Consider the following 19943-nt stretch of genomic DNA (forward strand, 5'->3'; position numbering starts at 1 on the left):
TTGCTCGCGCTGTAAAATGATACATTCTCGCGCGCGCGCGATCGCCTTACCTGAATCCCTGCGTTCGCCGACAAGTTTTCTTGATCCGGTCGCGTTCTCCATGAGATGTTGTATTGTTTTTAGCCATTTGCGCTGTCTCGCGACAGTTCGCGCCCGCAGTGACGTCATGCGTCGCGCGATCACGTCTTTCTTCTCGCGATCATGCACCGCGAGAACAACTCAAAACAAGATGGCCGCGCCCGCAAGCAACCACATGGGTAAGTTGGCGACCCGCAACCATGCAGAAAATCTCGCGAACATGCCGGAAAAAAACTTCCGCATCTTCGCGATATTTCTGCTTGTTTGCGATAATTTTAAACATTCTCGCGATAATTTGCGAAGGTTAATTCCGCAAATTCCGCCCACCCCTAGTCCATATTAGGGGTGGGCGGAATTTGCGAAATTCACTTTCGCAAACTATCGCGAAAATGTTAAAAATCTCTGCAAACACGCGGCAATATCGCGAAGATGCGGAAGTTTTTTCCCCGCCCGTTCGCGGTATATTCTGCGTGGTCGCGGCTCGCCAACTTACCCATGTGGTTGCTCATGGGTGCGGCCATCTTGTTTTCACTTTTCTTGCGGTGCATGATCGCGAGAAGAAAGACGTGATCGCGCGACGAATGACGTTACTGCGGGCGCGAAACTGTCGCGAGACAGCGCAAATGGCTACCAACAATCCAACATCTCGTGGAGAACGCGACCAGATCGGGAAAACTAGTCGGCGAACGCGGGGATTCAGGTAAGGCGATCTCGCGCACGCGAGAATGTATTTTTTTACAGCGCGAGCAAGCAAAACATTTCCGGTAAGATGCGGATTGCGGAAATTTTGACTTTTTTGCGCTCTCTGCGGAACGCGAAAATGTCAAAAAATATCGCAATTTCCGCGAGCAGAACGGAATTTTAGCCCAGGCCTAGTCCATATATATGATCAAACAAAATGGACAAGTTTCATGCCTCAAAGCAGACTTTTTCGCTGAGATTGTTGAAAACAACGTGAAAGGAAGGAGAGCACAACTGCTGTATAAGAAACCCCTCACCCACCTACCTAGTAGGTGGCATGCTTCATCATCGGGGCCCAACTGGATTGTCTAGCACAATCCAGTTGTGCTACAACGCCTGAGATACAGCGGAGCAGGGTTATGAGCAGTGAGTGAAGTGCTATATGTGAAGTGATTAAGAGTTAAAAAAGTCTCTGGGAAATGCCCTATGAAAAAACTTTAATTAAAAGGGTCCCAGGACTAATGTAAAAAAAGGTAGGGGGGACCGATCGCCGCCCTAGGTATTTCGGACCTGGTCTCCCTTTCAAACTGCAAGCGGAGAACCACACGGCGTTCTAAATCCAGAGGATTAACTACCTCTCCACTCAAGTAACCAAAAACGGAGTTACTGTGAGTACCTCATCACAACACTCACAGCACACTTTAGGGTGTGTGCTGATACTTACACTTTGCCTATATATTATTTTTACGGCCATTCACCAAAATTATTTTTTCTTCAATTTTGGCTGGTCCTGACGAAAGCCTCTAGAACTATGTTGAAGGCTGAAACTAGTTGACCTTAGTTTCTAGGGATACAAGGAAAATAACATTCCTTTTTATATCCCCCCTACCTTTTTTTACATTAGTCCTGGGACCCTTTTAATTAAAGTTTTTTCATAGGGCATTTCCCAGAGACTTTTTTAACTCTTAATCACTTCACATATAGCACTTCACTCACTGCTCATAACCCTACTCCGCTGTATCTCAGGCGTTGTAGCACAACTGGATTGTGCTAGACAATCCAGTTGGGCCCCGATGATGAAGCATGCCACCTACTAGGTAGGTGGGTGAGGGGTTTCTTATACAGCAGTTGTGCTCTCCTTCCTTTCACGTTGTTTTCAACAATCTCAGCGAAAAAGTCTGCTTTGAGGCATGAAACTTGTCCATTTTGTTTGATCATATTGTTCTGGGGAAGAGGACAAGTTTTTCTTTTCTTTTCCTCGCTCTCTTGTTGTTCTTATTTATCTAGTCCATATATACCCAGGCTGCAGAGGGTCTCTCCATCATAGCCCTCAAACTTCTAGAAATGATCAATGTGTCCTTCGCAGTCCCTGCAAATGAAGGTTGGATGGTCAACGTGGGTCTTCTGTCCCCTCACCCATGGTGAAGAGCAGCGGTGCCGCAAGCGTACCATGGTCCCTAATGCAAGCAAGGTAGACGTAGAAGGGTGGAATTCTGGACCAGGAGCTCAGCATTTATTCATCCTGAATGTTAGTTTTCACAGAATCGAAAACACATTTGAAGTACCTCCCACCCCAAAACAATTATACATGCTGCACCACTAGTATTGTATGTGCTTGTCATTGGCATCATTGTAGTGCGTTTGCAGATGTTTGCAATTTTTGTAAACGATCCAGTGGTAATGAAAAGTTAAAACATATTATTTATTTAAGGTGCGGCCCTATCCTCAAAGCTGAGCGCTTTTGGACTATGTCGATGGTCACTCCTGTGATATGCCATTAGGCTGCCTTCAAAGTCATCAGATGGTTTTCATGTTCGACCGCTCTTTCCAAGTTCTGTCACGTTTACGGCTAGGGAGCTGCTCGAACCCATCAGTCCATCAATCATTTGAAACTGCAAACGGGCACATAACTGGGCAGAGGGTGGTAACTGGGTGAAGAGGCAACTAGAAGCCTCAGCAAGGGAAAGTGAGGTTTACAATGTATATCAAGAAGCTATACCCAACTCCAGTAACCTTTTAAGTTCATCAAGAGCCCGTCTTGTAAATATTTCACAAAGATTTTACCTCCAAACTATAATTTTTAGGCAGAGAACAGAAGACTGACTCACAGAGACTCCGGTATCTTTTTCTCTTGGCCCGCTCGGACTGGTCCGGGGGGGAATAGTAAAATATATCAAAGTCCAGTGCTTCTCTAAGGCAAGTCATTGTACCCACTTACCTGATAATGGAACGCGTGGTAACAACAAATTCGTTGTATTCGCCACGTTGTAAAGGCACGCGTGGTTCCGTCGTACAACCGGTCCTGGGGCTTAGAATGTCCGAGAATCAGCCACAGTCAGTGCTCAGAATAGGTGCTGCATAGGTTGGTGGTTTGTAAAGCTGCACACCTGGGGCCTCATTTGCAAGCTCATTGCACCGCGGGTGCATCACTGTTTTAGTCACCCGCCTGACTCTTAATGGCCTTGTAAATATGGGCCCATTTCACTCATTACTCTGCGTGAAAGGGGCGCTCAATGGGTGTTGCTGTGGGTGTTCCCACGCAACATCCATGGAACTTGACTCATTCCCAGATTTACAAAGTGTCGTAAACTAGGAAATGCATCAGAATTCTAGGCCTCCCCAGGTGACACGTAGGAATGGCGCAATGAGGATAAATACTTTTATCTCTCCTCGTTCTTTGCTCTTTCTATGTGTGCTGCATTCATAGAAGGAGCAAATTGCCCTTATTGATTGTTTTATGTGCAGGAAGGTTTCACTTCCTGCACATAAACAATCAACCCTGCAACACAGACACCCTTTCACCATGTCGGAAGATTGCCTGCTTCGGCGCATGGCTGCTGTTTGTGAGCCGGCACAGGGGAGGACAGGAATGCGCCGTATCCTAGATACGGCGTATTCCTGCTCTTTTCTTTTGATACACGCAGCGCAGCAGGAAGACTTGCTGTGCCGCCATGCCTCAAAATATAGTAAATAAAGCCCTTGGGGTGGAAGAAGTCTGCTACCCAATCAGTGAGTAAGAGACTCCGAGGAGGCAGCTCAGCCTTGCAGTTCAGGCGATAGCAAAACACTGCACTGCAGTCCAGTAGTTGGCTCTCTGAGCGCTATGACACCAGAAGACAGCAATGAGCAGCCATGTATTACTTCCAAGTCCCTGCAGGAGCTGGGCACTGCAGCAAATACTAACTGATTGTTGGCAGAAAGCTTGTAATATGCGTGACAATCTCGGGCCTCGCGGAGATGAGAGAAAAAAGAGGAAATGCATAATTCGGACCCAAGATGCGTGGCACTTGGCAGGGCGGGATCTAAAACTAGCTTATCATCGTGACTAACCAATCCGACCAAATGCAAGCACACCTACATTACGTACATACATGTCACTGCACATAAACTAGTATGCTGACTCCCTTGTCTTACGACATGCATGACATCAATTGACCTCCCAATATGGTGGCCGTGATGTGGCACATCATACGTGCTGGCCCAGATAACATCCCAGTTTGGTATACATGAATCTTCCTGCAGTACGCTTTCTGTCCCTGGTCGCTGTGCTTAAGAAGACCATGGACTAACTCTGTGCATTTGAAGTAGAGACTTATCCATACAGTCTGGCGGAGAAGTGATTACCAACACTGATTGTCCGCACATCTAATGAACCCCTGGACGCAAAACATTGTGAGGTTGTTCCTATGGCAGCTCAGCTCAGGTTTTCTATACAGGGTATGAAGATTTTTCCCTGTAATAGGTACCTCAGTGTATTCATGTAATCCTCCTGTTTTCTCAGAAATTCAAGTAGCCAAGTATAATAACATTTATAAACAACATGGTTACCTTTTTGGTAAACCTGACATTTTATGTGTAAAACGCACTATACAACTGACCGCTCTTAGCCTTTCGCTGAAAGTAAATAGCTCCTAAACTGCTGTCATGCGCACCCTGTTGCTGCTCAGAAGCTTAGGTTGGGAGGAACAGCACAATAACATCATTGCATTGCGTAAAAACACCGAATGTGTTGTTTTTTAATCAATAAGGTCCATTTATAGGGCCTGGCAAAGACCCCATTAACGTTCCCGGGGGGCCAAAACGCATTAACTCAACAGGTGCCAGATAGCAAATAAGAGTTCAAATGATTTACAGCTTTCTAGAAAAATGTGAAATTATGGTTCAGTCAAAAAATAGAAATGCCCTGAAAATCAGGCTGATATACCACTATTACTTACTTACATACTGACTATGTGTTTCTATAAATATCAAATTAATGTCCAACCAAAGTACGATCATGAGAATCTAGTTTACCTGTCATTTTGATTTATTGTGTATAATTCGCACTTAGGGGCAGATTTACAAGCCCCTTGCGCCTCTTTTACGCCGCCGTTGCGTCGCTTTTGTGACGCAACGGCGGCGCAAAGCCAGCGCCATGGTGCGGGGTACTTACCACGTGACGCATCTGGGAGATGCGTCACGTTGTAAAGCCCTGCACCACATGTAGGCATTCCGGCGCAGGGGGGGTGTTCCGGCGCAGGAACGCCTCCTAAAAGTGGCTGAGTGAAATCTACAAGATTTCACTCAGCCACTTTTAAGGCCACGCTGCGTCAAAACCCTGTGCCTGCTTGAAGCAAGCGTAAGGATTGACGCAGCATTTTAAAGATAGTCCAACCAGTGGGAAGCAGTCAGAACATGGTTTGGGAATATGTGACATTTTCGCAATATCCATGGCATCCCTACCCTGGAACACCTTCTCCCCCACCCACAGGAGACTTCCTATGAGGGTGTAACTCATTCAGTGAATTACAATGGTTGTTTTGCATTCGCAAAAAGGGTATTTCACATCCAAGTCAAAAGTACAGGAGGAAGTAGGTTTGTGACCGAGGTCCCTGGACTTGATGTGGGGCCAGGCACAAGGCCATCCCTCTATGGATAACTGGGGACAGGGTGTGGCCAAAGTGCACTCCTGACCCCACAGGCTGTTGCACAAGGGGGCAGGGGCTAAAAGTACGTCACTAGAAATCCAAAAGAGAATCTGGAAAACATTTGTGAAAGGAAAGATGTGGGTAGTTTGTTAGAAGACAAATATTGTGCTCGGGCAATGTAACATAAACGTTTTCCGATGAAGGGGTGGTATGTTTATAGCACAAAACCAAACACCACTGCAATTTTCCAGTGATGGTGATCAACACAGCCATAATTTCACCCTCCTCTCTATCGTTCATACCCGGCCGCACATATTAAGGAACACGCGGGGCATGTCCAAATGACATGCTAACTCATGGCCTTGTAAAGTGAACTGCAACACCCTGGATCAAAGTGCAGCTCTGACCCATAACTCACCTTTAACAATGGTTTTCGATATGTAACGGTGCACATTCAACTGGTGTCTCTTTTATCGCCGGATTCCTTACATGCTTGAAGTTGTGCAATGCGTATCCCTTATCCCTTCCAAGGAAGTCAATCATAACACAGGGTGGGGGGTTTTGAATGGGAAGATTTAACTTCAGTGTAACATTAAACCAGGCCTCAGTGGTTCACATTTCTCATTATAAATGACATAAGTAAGACTTCTGTTCTGTTCCATTGCCTCATTCTCACAAAGTCTGATGAAGTGATATTTCATCACAAAAGTTTGTAAATAAGGGATTTTGCCAACAGGTATTGATTCATTACCATCTACAAATGTTTACTATTGATGGGATGGAGTTTTAAAGTGTTTTGTGTGTGCGCCTTCCCTGATCAAACTGAGAAAAACAAAAACGTGATGGGTGGCTATCAGGGCAGGTGCACTCTGGGTAGGAGTGTAAGCAACCCCGGACCTGTTCCAGGCACTTTGGGCCTCATAGGTAGACTGCTGCTCGAGCCCTAAGGGACAGTGAGAATGTAACCCACATCTGGGCACATCCATTATACACAGGATGTCACACGGAGGAACACAACAACTTGCATCAACTAATCTCCATCACTGTTGATTTCCCTGGACTGCAATCCAGTCCATTGATTTATTTTTGCCCTCAGGATAAATGGCGGTGACCATGGCTTGGCCCCTACCAAAGACCCCAACACCAAGGATGGGCTGCCTGGACATCCCTGTGGCTGAGCCCAGTAACAATCACTGATTGGTGGAAGGAGTGTTTCGAACAGATATACACATCTAAGGAGCAGCCGGGGATCCCTGCCATCAGACTGGAATCAGAGCTACTGTGCTTCTTATGCACATTAGGTGATACCGGTTTCCATGGCACTCAGCTGTACCTATGGAACGACACAAGTGGCATTATTAGGAATGCATCCACAATGTCAAGGGCGGCTTTGAACCTGAAGGACCAGTTGGCCTGACAACAAATGGGCAGTTTGTGGGTATAAGCCGGCCCTGTGACAGGTTTCCAAGTTAACACAGCTCTGGGAGTAAAAGGGCTGCAGTTGCTATGACCTGACAGGGAGGAGGTAGACGGATTGGTCTTTTTTGGACTCTGCCTTACTCAGCATCAGAGCTGCAGGTCCTGCTGTAAGTGCTGCTGATAGGACGAGTAGCCCGAGCACATGGAGCTACCCAAGACCGGAGAATCTTTGCCACAGCTCTGCTTGACAGTGAAGAGAAAAGGCCCCATCAACCCAGTGTTGTCCAGGGATCCATCAATCATTGTGCCCAGCTCCAGCTCTTTTTTGCCACATCCTCTGACAGTAACTGAGACTGTAACAATCCATCTCATCTACACCACCTCAATTTAGCTCCAATTTCCTCATTCCTTCCTGCTCCTGACAGCTTCGGGCTCCTACACCAAAAGCACCTTGTTTTGTTACTTCAGACTCCAGGAGACCTGTGGCCCCCTTTGGCTCTTCTGATGCACACTAGAGGAAGCACCTCTGGCCTTATCTGCTGCAGCATGACCAACCTCATATCACAATCCTCCATCAGGGATCCGGTCTGCCCACAGAACCATTGCCTTTGGTCAAAATACAGCACTAAAACATAAAGAACAACAGTACCCAGCTCATCTCCTCCAGAGATCCTGTAAGATCTTCCCTACACATGCAGTGTACAAACGTATCTTGATACTAGTCACCACCTTCAGACCAAAATCCAACACGGAGACTCATCCTTGTGACCACGTCCTTCTAACCACAGCTAAACCCAATGCATAGCAATGGATACCCTCCATGCCTGGGTATCACCAGGCATTTTCTGATAGAAAGCTACCATCTGGTAACAGAGGAAACGGTGCAATCTACAGAAGAGCCTCACCCACAGGCAGAGCATCTCTGCAGCAAAAACACCCACTTAAACACCTTGGCCACCTGCCACGAGAGCAAGCCTAGATTCAAAACAATCAAACATTGCTGGAATCCCATGCCAGCTATTCCTCCTGCCCGCTCGATAGAGAAATGCGTTACAATAACAAAGCTTTTTTCAACCAAGGCCGACAAGATTAGGCAGCAGAACATCAACGCTGACCACACAACATCATCACTTCCACCCCTTCTTAGAGCCCGTCCCGCGGACCATCTTGGACATAGATTTCATCTAATGATCTACCCATCCTCCTTAGATCTCTAAAAGCTGCATTGCGGAGACAACATTAACTCAGCATCTAGCTTAAAAAATGAGACCTGTGGCAATGCTTTTGTTGTCTTCTCAACATCATCAATACTACTCTCACCCAAGTCTTGCCTCGCTGTTAAAACATACCTGAAAGACAGATGACCTAGCTCGTCCGATCGCACATCTTCCCATCCAGTAATAAAATATTGAAAAGGCCAGCATCAGCCACTCAAGACAATCAAGGCTACCACCTGGATTCAGACCACAACACAGTGGAGACAGCCACCACCCACGTAGTCGCCATTTAACACCACATCACAGATGACATAAAGTCCTAGTTCTTTCTCTTCCTTAATCTCTTAGCAGATTTTGTTACCATCACTGGGCAATCTCTAATCAGCTGCATCAAGCTGCACATCAAGATCTGCACCCTCTCCAGTCACTTGCGGGATATCCCAACACATATTCCTCTCTTTGGTGACTTTCATTCTCTATCTGTAGCCACTATGAGTCCAGCTGGGCCACAAGGAACTTCTACTGGTTACTAACCCCTGCCTATCTCTGCAGGCATCTCTCTGCCATCCACGGGTCATCACTTCTTGCCCCGCTGTCTCTCCATGTAATCATTGCTACACTGCTCCAAGAGTCCCATTGGCATTATCTGTGTTTCTTACAGCTCTGGGTGGCTTAATGACCTTTCCAAAAGAGGGTGTGGGTACTGTTTTAGAAACTGCTTTACAGAGTGGCTTCCCAATCCTTCCAATTTCCTTGTGTTATCGACATCGATACATCATCTTAATCCCCGGATTCTTAATGGTTCCAGTTTCCATATCAGATGTGAATCATTCAAATCTAAAGGAAAATTGACATCATCAGCAATAATATAATTTCTTATTGCGCCTGAGATACCAGGTTGTAGAAGGAGTAAGGGGGACATTTACTAAAGTGTGACGCCATGCACAACAGCAATCAAAGTTGCTGCTCTCTGCTGTGTATAAGGGAGAGTAAAAAAACAGAGCTATATCAAGACTTTGGCTGCTATGTCCCAATGCACATATCCCTGCATAATAGTGCAAGGGTGTCTGGGTTCTGTCAAGCATACGTTATGTACAGGAAGGAGACGCTTCCAGTACAAAAGCAGTGCATTATTACCTTTCCCACTCCATTTGTGTGCTGTACAGTGCAGCACACATGCAGAGTTTGAAAAGTATGGCAAGATTAGAACATTTTTACTCCGATACACATGCCTCAAGAAAGCCTAAGTTTTTGCCCGAAATCCCTGTCTACAATCCTTAGTAGATAGAGATTTGCATCAGAACTAATGGGTGGCTGCATGGTAATGCCCTGTAGCACCCATGGAACGCCCCCCTTGATGCGAAGTGGTGCATAGTGCGACTATAGCCTTACAGACCGCCGTAACGGGCTATACCGGCCATAAACGGCTCCAGCATTAAAAGCCTGTGCCGAGGACGAGGGCCTTAAACAGGGGTGCGGGCCTTTAATGGCCAGTGTAGCCCAGCTACAGCAGGTATAAGGCTATTAGAACATTCATCCCCTAGAGGGCCGAAAGTCCTATTTATAAAAACAGAGGCATCGGAGATCGAGGGGGTTGAAATCAAGAAAGCGCCAAAGCCTTCGTTTCACTTCTGTTGCTGTGATTGTTCAACAGCGAACACTGTGCGCAGGGCCACGGCTGTTAGCTGTTGAACATTCACAGCAAGAGCTGTGAAAAGGGGCTGAAGTCAGCCCCTGGGTCTCCCAGCTTGGCTAAACTGCTTTTCTTTTCGTTCAGCTGAGCCAGAGAGACCCAGGAGCTGGGCAGCCTCACCCCTAACTCCATCCCTCCCTCCGAGGCTCCAATGAGACTGAGCTAGGGAGGAGAGAGGGGGAGGCTCTGGGGTGCGCGGTAGCACAGCGTGGTGAAGGCGGCCAGTGACTCCCATAAACATTTATTTACTCAGAGTCCGAAGAAACGTGATCTCCCTCTCGCCAGCCACAGAGCAACAAACCAGAGAGGAATCACAGGACAATACAGTGTCCCAAAGAACACACCTGAAGATGTGCTTTGGAAAGGCAGGGGAAAGAGAAAGGCCGAGGCGGCTTATGAGCACCTTGAAATGTGGAGAGCAGCGGGCCTACACCAGTGCGTATGGGCGGCTGCTGCTCCACTGTCTTCAATGGAGCCCTCAACATTCCTGTGTTCAAATGAGCATCACTTTGGACAACTTTCCATTGCAAATCAGGAAAAGTACAAGTTGCAAAAGTGATAAAGTTACAAAAGTAACACAAACCCAGAGCAAAGTGTTAGTAAATCTGCACCTAAGTGAGGCAGAGGCGGCGCACGATAGAAAGTGTATGACTTGCATCGATTTCTAGGACCCAACGAGTTGACTATCTACCGAAGTAACCGGAATACATGCATGACGGGTTACCTTAGCGCATTAAAAATAAAGGTGAGCATTGACACATACATTTCTTAGGGTTAATATGATGCCACTATAAAATGCCACTTACCAAGTGGGGCCTTTATCACGGTAGTGCTGCACTGGGTTTCGGCGGCTGAGCAGTTCTGGACGCTACTGCAATTGTCGTTGCTGGTCACTGAACTGCACTCGTAGCAAATCAAAAAATGTGCTGCAAAGAATAAACGGATTTTCACCAAAAGAGACACAAATCTACATTTTCGGAGCATTCCGCCCTTGCCATTTGGTTTCAAATGATTCAGCCAAACATATTTACAGATTTAGTGGCCAAATAAATCTTTCCATCTGCACCCTCCGATTGAGAGGGGGTTGCACACTCATGCTGATGATGCATTGATTCACACATCTGCACACAAACACATGTGTTATGCATGTACACATTGCTCCCATGCATCTGCCTCGTGACAGAGATTGGGGCTCAGTCATGCAAGAGGGTGTGTTGGGGCAGATGCCTGTTATTCACTGGGGGGTGAACTAAAATTCGTGCCAATTGCATCCACAATCACAGACCTGGAAGTACAGAGTTCTGCCCCAAGGGAAGTGCGGCGCAGACAGGCACAGAAATGTCCACCGCCTCCTTTGTTGACCACATAATGGAAGGTTATGTGTTACTATATAGAGGCCCTCCAAGACTGATGCATGGAAATGTGCAGGCAATTTTACATGGGTATAGAAATCAGCAGACCCTCTAACATATCAACATGGCTCATGGGAAGGTCGAGCTGGGAGCGCACCATGTGTGAAACATCCCGAAAACAATTGGTCTGTGCAACTTATTGTGCCAAATAAAGTCCATTATTTCACATTTAAGTGGTTAAAGCAAGATGCGTTTGCCTGGGATTGGAAAAACGGTGCTTTTTGAAAACGGGGACACACATTCTGTTCTTTGTTCCTTTTACACCACTTCTGTCTTCTTACTCCCACGCGCCTCTATTTAAATGTGAAACCGATTCCATAAACAGATTGAAACTGCCATCTACCCCCGCCCCACCCTGTCCAGATTGAAACTGCCATCTACCCCCGCCCCACCCTGTCCAGATTGAACCTGCCATCTACCCCCGCCCCACCCTGTCCAGATTGAAACTGCCATCTACCCGCCCCGCCCTGTCCAGACTGAAACTGCCATCTACCCCCGCCTGCCCTGTCCAGATTAAACTTGACATCTACCCCCGCCCGCCCTGTCCAGATTGAAACTGCCATCTACCCCCGCCCCACCCTGTCCAGATTGAAACTGCCATCTACCCCCGCCCCGCCCTGTCCAGACTGAACCTGCCATCTACCCCCGCCCGCCCTGTCCAGATTGAAACTGCCATCTACTCCCGCCCCACCTTGTCCAGATTGAAACTGCCATCTACCCCCGCCCACCCTGTCCAGATTGAAACTGCCATCTACCCCGCCCCACCCTGTCCAGATTGAAACTGCCATCTACCCCCGCCCCACCCTGTCCAGACTGAACCTGCTATCTACCCCGTCCCACCCTGTCCAGATTGAACCTGCCATCAACCCCCGCCCCACCCTGTCCAGATTGAAACTGCCATCTACCCCCGCCCCACCCTGTCCAGATGAAACTGCCATCTACCCCCGCCCCGCCCTGTCCAGATTGAAACTGCCATCTACCCCCGCCCCACCCTGTCCATACTGAACCTGCTATCTACCCCGTCCCACCCTGTCCAGATTGAAACTGCCATCAACCCCCGCCTCACCCTGTCCAGACTGAAACTGCCATCTACCCCCGCCCCACCCTGTCCAGACTGAACCTGCTATCTACCCCGTCCCACCCTGTCCAGATTGAAACTGCCATCAACCCCCGCCCCACCCTGTCCAGACTGAACCTGCCATCTACCCCCACCCGCCCTGTCCAGATTAAACTTGACATCTACCCCCGCCCCACCCTGTCCAGACTGAACCTGCTATCTACCCCGTCCCACCCTGTCCAGACTGAACCTGCCATCTACCCCCGCCCCACCCTGTCCAGACTGAACCTGCCATCTACCCCCACCCTACCCTGTCCAGATTCAAACTGCCATCTACCCCCGCCCCACCCTGTCCAGATTGAAACTGCCATCTACCCCCGCCCCACCCTGTCCAGATTGAAACTGCCATCTACCCCCGCCCCACCCTGTCCAGACTGAACCTGCTATCTACCCCGTCCCACCCTGTCCAGATTGAAACTGCCATCAACCCCCGCCCCACCCTGTCCAGAGTGAACCTGCCATCTACCCCCACCCGCCCTGTCCAGATTAAATTTGACATCTACCCCCGCCCCACCCTGTCCAGACTGAACCTGCTATCTACCCCGTCCCACCCTGTCCAGACTGAACCTGCCATCTACCCCCGCCCCACCCTGTCCAGACTGAACCTGCCATCTACCCCCACCCTACCCTGTCCAGATTGAAACTGCCATCAACCCCCGCCCCACCCTGTCTAGATTGAAACTGCCATCTACCCCCGCCCGCCCTGTCCAGATTAAACTTGACATCTACCCCCGCCCCACCCTGTCCAGACTGAACCTGCTATCTACCCCGTCCCACCCTGTCCAGACTGAACCTGCCATCTACCCCCGCCCCACCCTGTCCAGACTGAACCTGCCATCTACCCCCACCCTACCCTGTCCAGATTCAAACTGCCATCTACCCCCGCCCCACCCTGTCCAGATTCAAACTGCCATATACCCCCGACCCACCCTGTCCAGATTGAAACTGCCATCTACCCCCGCCCAGCCCTGTCCAGATTAAACCTGAAATCTACCCCAGCCCCACCCTGTCCAGACTGAACCTGCCATCTACCCCCGCTCCACCCTGTCCAGACTGAACCTGCCATCTACTCCCACCCCACCCTGACAAGACTGAACCTGCCATCTACCCCCACCCTGTCCAGACTGAACCTGCCATCTACCCCCGCCCCACCCTGTCCATATTCAAACTGCCATCTACCCCCGCCCCACCCTGTCCAGATTAAACCTGACATCTACCCCCGCCCCACCCTGTCCAGACTGAACCTGCCATCTACCCCCGCCCGCCCTGTCCAGATTAAACCTGACATCTACCCCCGCCCCACCCTGTCCAGACTGAACCTGCCATCTACCCCCGCCCCACCCTGTCCAGACTGAACCTGCCATCTACTCCCACCCCACCCTGACAAGACTGAACCTGCCATCTACCCCCACCCTGTCCAGACTGAACCTGCCATCTACCCCCGCCCCACCCTGTCCAGACTGAACCTGCCATCTACCTCCGCCCCACCCTGTCCAGACTGAACCTGCCATCTACTCCCGCCCCGCCCTGTCCAGACTGAACCTGCCATCTACCTCCGCCCCACCCTGTCCAGACTGAACCTGCCATCTACTCCCACCCCACCCTGACAAGACTGAACCTGCCATCTACCCCCACCCTGTCCAGACTGAACCTGCCATCTACCTACGCCCCACCCTGTCCAGACTGAACCTGCCATCTACTCCCGCCCCACCCTGTCCAGACTGAACCTGCCATCTACCCCCGCCCACCCTGTCCAGACTGAACCTGCCATCTACCCTGGCCCCACCCTGTCCAGACTGAACCTGCCATCTACTCCCGCCCCACCCTGTCCAGACTGAACCTGCCATCTACTCCCGCCCCACCCTGTCCAGACTGAACCTGCCATCTACCTCCGCCCCACCCTGTCCAGACTGAACCTGCCATCTACCCCCGCCCCACCCTGTCCAGACTGAACCTGCCATCTACCTCCGCCCCACCCTGTCCAGACTGAACCTGCCATCTACTCCCGCCCCACCCTGTCCAGACTGAACCTGCCATCTACTCCCGCCCCACCCTGTCCAGACTGAACCTGCCATCTACTCCCGCCCCACCCTGTCCAGACTGAACCTGCCATCTACCCCCTCCCCACCCTGTCCAGACTGAACCTGCCATCTACCCCCACCCACCCTGTCCAGACTGAACCTGCCATCTACCTCCGCCCCACCCTGTCCAGACTGAACCTGCCATCTACTCCCGCCCCACCCTGTCCAGACTGAACCTGCCATCTACTCCCGCCCCACCCTGACCAGACTGAACCTGCCATCTACCCCCGCCCACCCTGTCCAGACTGAACCTGCCATCTACTCCCGCCCCACCCTGTCCAGACTGAACCTGCCATCTACTCCCGCCCCACCCTGTCCAGACTGAACCTGCCATCTACTCCCGCCCCACCCTGTCCAGACTGAACCTGCCATCTACCTCCGCCCCACCCTGTCCAGACTGAACCTGCCATCTACTCCTGCCCCACCCTGTCCAGACTGAACCTGCCATCTACCTCCGCCCCACCCTGTCCAGACTGAACCTGCCATCTACCTCCGCCCCACCCTGTCCAGACTGAACCTGCCATCTACTCCCGCCCCACCCTGTCCAGACTGAACCTGCCATCTACTCCCGCCCCACCCTGACCAGACTGAACCTGCCATCTACCCCCGCCCACCCTGTCCAGACTGAACCTGCCATCTACTCCCGCCCCACCCTGTCCAGACTGAACCTGCCATCTACTCCCGCCCCACCCTGTCCAGACTGAACCTGCCATCTACTCCCGCCCCACCCTGTCCAGACTGAACCTGCCATCTACCTCCGCCCCACCCTGTCCAGACTGAACCTGCCATCTACTCCTGCCCCACCCTGTCCAGACTGAACCTGCCATCTACCTCCGCCCCACCCTGTCCAGACTGAACCTGCCATCTACCTCCGCCCCACCCTGTCCAGACTGAACCTGCCATCTACTCCCGCCCCACCCTGTCCAGACTGAACCTGCCATCTACTCCCGCCCCACTCTGTCAACCTACTTTCTTTCAACTCTGCCTTTCGCTCTTTTTTTGTCTATTAATTTTAATGTGAAACTGAGTTTCTTTTCATAGCACTTCCCTTTGGCTTTTTTCGAACATTTCTATTAGATTACTAATTGATAACATTCTTTTCAATCTATTTAATGGAAACACGCTGTTCCCTTAATAACAGTTTTAAACTGTTCCCTGTGATTGTTTAACTATCCTTGCACCTAACTCCTCTGCTTCAAGGGGCCAACCAGTGTACAGGAAAAGCAGTACTCCTGGCTCATTCCTGGCTCTCTAACAACCAGCGTTCGAGAATGTTGCTTAGTTTGATGACGTCTACTGGGGTCATTCACAGGATGACCCCTTTAAAGGGGCAGAGTCATTGTCACTCACCTTCAGAAGTGTTCCGACTAGTCTATTCTTCAAGGGACCCACTGCCCCTGCGACCTCTAGCCTCGGGGTCAAGAAAGCAGCAGGGTTCCTTCCCCTTAGCCCTTCGTTGGCAAACAGGAGGCTGTTGTTTGGTTAAAAGGGCCCTTTGGTGTCTCCGAGGCTCAAGCTGTGCTTGGTGTTGCTTTCTGGCATCTTGGTGCATCTCGTCCATTTCTGGCATTGATGGGGCCGAACGGCCTGACATCGGTTATGCATCCGAGGGCTGGTGTCAGCTTTAGTTCCTTCAACTCTTCATGTTGTGCTTTTAACCAAGTCACAGACTTGCACAAATGAAGTGACGTCATGACAAGCAAAGCCTTTCAAAAGGCGGAGGGGCAAAAGTACAGGAGGGGAACGATATTGCCGAACTAGGAATTTGAAATTGTAGTTTTTCGAAATATATATTTACTAAAAGGCAATACTTTTTAGAAACAGTGCTTTCTTTTTTCTTTATACTCATAAAATAACCCTATAAAGAAAGGGCGCCCCAACCACATTCTCCAAGATAAATATTTCTTCACAACAGAAAATGGTGTGTCCAAATAGGGGTGGACGGGCCATGACCCTCAAAATACAAAGACCTGATTGTCAAGTTTCAACAAAGCCCCCAGCACTGCCCTCTGCTATGCGAGGGCCTCTTTCCAACAATTGATATCTGTCCCTCCCTCCGCTCCCAACAAAAAATGCCAAAAACACTAACAATATGGTCCTTTCTGAGCGCTAATTTTGCATAACACCTAATGCGCTGCAGCCCTCTCTCCCAACACTCAGCATTAATGGGACGAACGCCCCCGTGAGTGTCGCGGGAATCCAGATCCAGAAAGGTACCCAAGTTGAGGTACTCATTGTGTAGCAATACTGCACTTCCCCCAACTTCTTTTCTGCCCATTTATTTTGTAAGCGAATGGTGAATATTATATGAGATAAAGTACCACATTCTGTACATTAGAAGGATATTGCAAGTCACCGAGGAGTTCAATAACCATATCACAGAACGAGTTCAAAGGCCAAATTCCATTATATGCGAATGAAACTCCGAGGTTCCCCTGGCATATCATATCAGCCCCCTAATATAGGCCTGGCCACTGGAATTATGCTATTGTGCTGTGATTTTTGCATAATTATAGACATGCCGCATTTGTCACATAACCCATCGTTTGCCTCATAATCTGCAGATTTTAACAAAAAAATTGTTTCAAACGGCTCCAAAGTTACTAAAACTGTAGCAACATCTGTGGCAACGCAGTGGAAGACCCTTTTCAAAACTTGACCGGTCAGCTTTCTGTTGCTCAATGCTATATTTGGGTGTTCAACTTGTACTAATGAGGTGAAATCAATGCCCAGACAGAGTTACCAAGTTTAAAAATTATTTAAAAAATTATGTGACACAATTACAAAATGTGCCACCTTATGCTGCATAATTTGTCCTTTCATGCCGCATAATTTACTCAACCCTGCTGCATGATTTACCCCTCTCCTGCCACATAATTCGAAATTCGAGTGACCCTTTATATAGCTTCTGTATAAAATCTACATTTATCTAAGTTGTGTTTTTAAAAGGTCATGTGACTTCACTTCCTGGGAATAGTAAGGGGAAAAGATGATACATTCCACTTACTGTGATGTCATTAAGTTCAAGGGTGTTTGATGTCACTTCTGCTGCCCCTGACCCTTTGGTGAATGGACACCCGTGTCACATCAAAATTAAAACTTGAGCACCCCTTTGAAGTTGTTAGCAGAAAAAAATACAACATCCAGACAATGTCAAAGTCGCAAGAAAAAAAGATTCGTAGTTAAATTGTGATAAAATGGCACACCCATTTACAGCACCAACTAGAACTCGACATTCTAACATTGCAGTTTGCGTGGATAAGCGACACCAGGAGGTAAGGTGGCCACCTCCTTCCAGATCATTACGGACATTGATTCCATCCCTGGAGTTTTCTCTGATAGTTTTACATCTCTTTAGCTGATTAGGCTATCACACCTGAAATCAGTGGTTTATTGGTGGAAGTTTCAGGACTGTGGACAGTGTCTGTAATGAGTGACCTGCGCAAATTTACAGGAAGGGAGACTTTGGTCGCGTAATAAAAAAACTTTGCACACTTATAAAAGCGGTTTTTGTTCTCCTGAGGAGAAAGTGAAACTAACGTGTCAGGGTATCACAGGTTCTAGTGCAGCACTATGCCACTGCATGCAGTTGTCCCTAAAAATATCTGGGGAAACATGCCGCAGTTTAAACATGATGCACAGTCACCGTCAAGCAGAACAGGCCATATGTGGGGGTCACTCACATGTAACCTGAGAGGTTGTGTTCACCCAGCATGGTTGCTCTACCACTAGGGGGCTCCCTCGCTGAGGGTCGCTCACGTCTGTCTCTGGGGAGCTGAGGACCTGGGGGCGGCAATGATGTCATTTGCAGCAGCATTTCCAAATCACACAAATTACACTGGTGCAGTTTAACACAGCCTGTCAGTTTAAAAAACGAATTTTGCACTAAAAAGGGCAAAAACTGCACTTTTTTTTAGCGGAAATATGTATAGTTGCCAAAATTGCACCAGTGAATTCTGATCCAGAAATGTAGCTATAAAACTGCATGGGCACCTGTGCAATCTAAAAAATCCATAAATCTAGGTGTAGGCAGTGTGATCTGTGTAACTCATAAATACAGGGTTGGATTGGGATCAAAAATATGCCATGGCACCCTAAATACGAACGCCCCACGTTTGCGGATTGCGCCTTTTTCTCAAACACTGCTTCAGTGTTTAAATGTTATCAAAATAATAAAGGAGGTGGGTTTCTATAAAAGTAGCATGTTTTGTTAAATTCAATGAGATTTAAAAAAATGCTAATGTTGCCAGGACTTTCCGTGCACCGATTAGTTCACAGTGGTGAACCACACCCGAATAGAAGTGGGTCCTTTTCTGCTCAGACGACCCCCGCCCCGCCCCTGCTCAATCTGCTTTCATTAATGGACCAGTCCAGCAAGAGACGGGGGGGTGACCCGCCGCTCCGTTAGTAAAGGGTGGTAATAGAGGCCCCTTCTGCCTCCAGCGAGGTCGCTCAGGCTCCCACTGGGCCGGTGGCAGCATCTGAACGGCACAGACAGAGCCTACATCGGCCACCACACACTGGCCACAAAAGCGCCCCACCCCACTGCTGCAACCCAGATACCGCCCATCGCCCATTTTACCAATCCCACTCGCCATAAATGCGGGCGTAAAATTGCACGAGCTCCTGAATCTGGGAGTCTAGGTACCGAACAGCTCCAGTCCGGTCTGTGAAGGAAACACAGCCCCTGTGCAATCTACGTCACCTAGAAATGTTGTGCCAGTTACACCAATGCGATGTTTTCCATTCGACCTTGTCCACTAGTACTGCATTCTTTCCTGGTGCCGAATATTCCCCAATGTGCCGGTTGAGAAGCAGCGCATTTTGTGAAACCGGGGCAAGCCTGCATTAACATCTGTGAAGGACGGCCCACGCGCTGCAGGCCCCTGGGGACCCCCCGCCCCGCCTCACTTACCCACTTGCACCCACAGGGCTGCACAGAACACGACGAGCAGGAGGGCCTTCATCTTCGTGCGGTGTTGGAAGCTTCCAGAAAGTACCGGAGGGGCGTCGGAGGGTGTGTGTATATATAGCATCTTTTCATGGGACAGTGGATGCCACCATCAGCCTGACGTCCTTTGAAGAATGTGGTCCAACAAGTACAGCTTCGGGCGCAATGCACAACTGCACCTTTGCTTCCGCGGTTTGAAACGTGCCCATGAGGTGCTTCCGCCTTTGATGGGGTCGCTCTTGAATTGCAGAAGCAGGAGGCCCCTGTTTGGTATTCAGTCCATGCCCTACTCAGAAGCATGTTTCTCTCCAAGGGTTTGATTGGCCACATGGGGCATAGGGAGAATCCCACTAGGCTGAGGGTCAGGGGCTGCTTTTAGTGACGGGT

At 49.3% G+C, this 19943-nt stretch overlaps 1 long non-coding RNA gene across 1 annotated transcript in view; it reads right to left on the reverse strand.

Moving 5' to 3' along the window:
• The window catches only part of LOC146830568 (uncharacterized), a 32204-nt gene extending 12527 nt beyond the window's left edge, over positions 1-19677 (reverse strand). Inside the window, exons 1-2 of the long non-coding RNA XR_014961164.1 lie at positions 19521-19677; positions 10802-10921 (exon numbers count right to left, since the gene is read on the reverse strand). This is a non-coding gene — a long non-coding RNA (uncharacterized LOC146830568). The remainder of the gene's footprint in view (positions 1-10801; positions 10922-19520) is intronic.
• Positions 19678-19943: the final 266 nt, after the last annotated feature.

This window comes from Triturus cristatus, chromosome 5_1, assembly GCF_964204655.1.
Source record: "Triturus cristatus chromosome 5_1, aTriCri1.1, whole genome shotgun sequence".
Taxonomy (NCBI): Eukaryota; Metazoa; Chordata; class Amphibia; order Caudata; family Salamandridae; genus Triturus; species Triturus cristatus.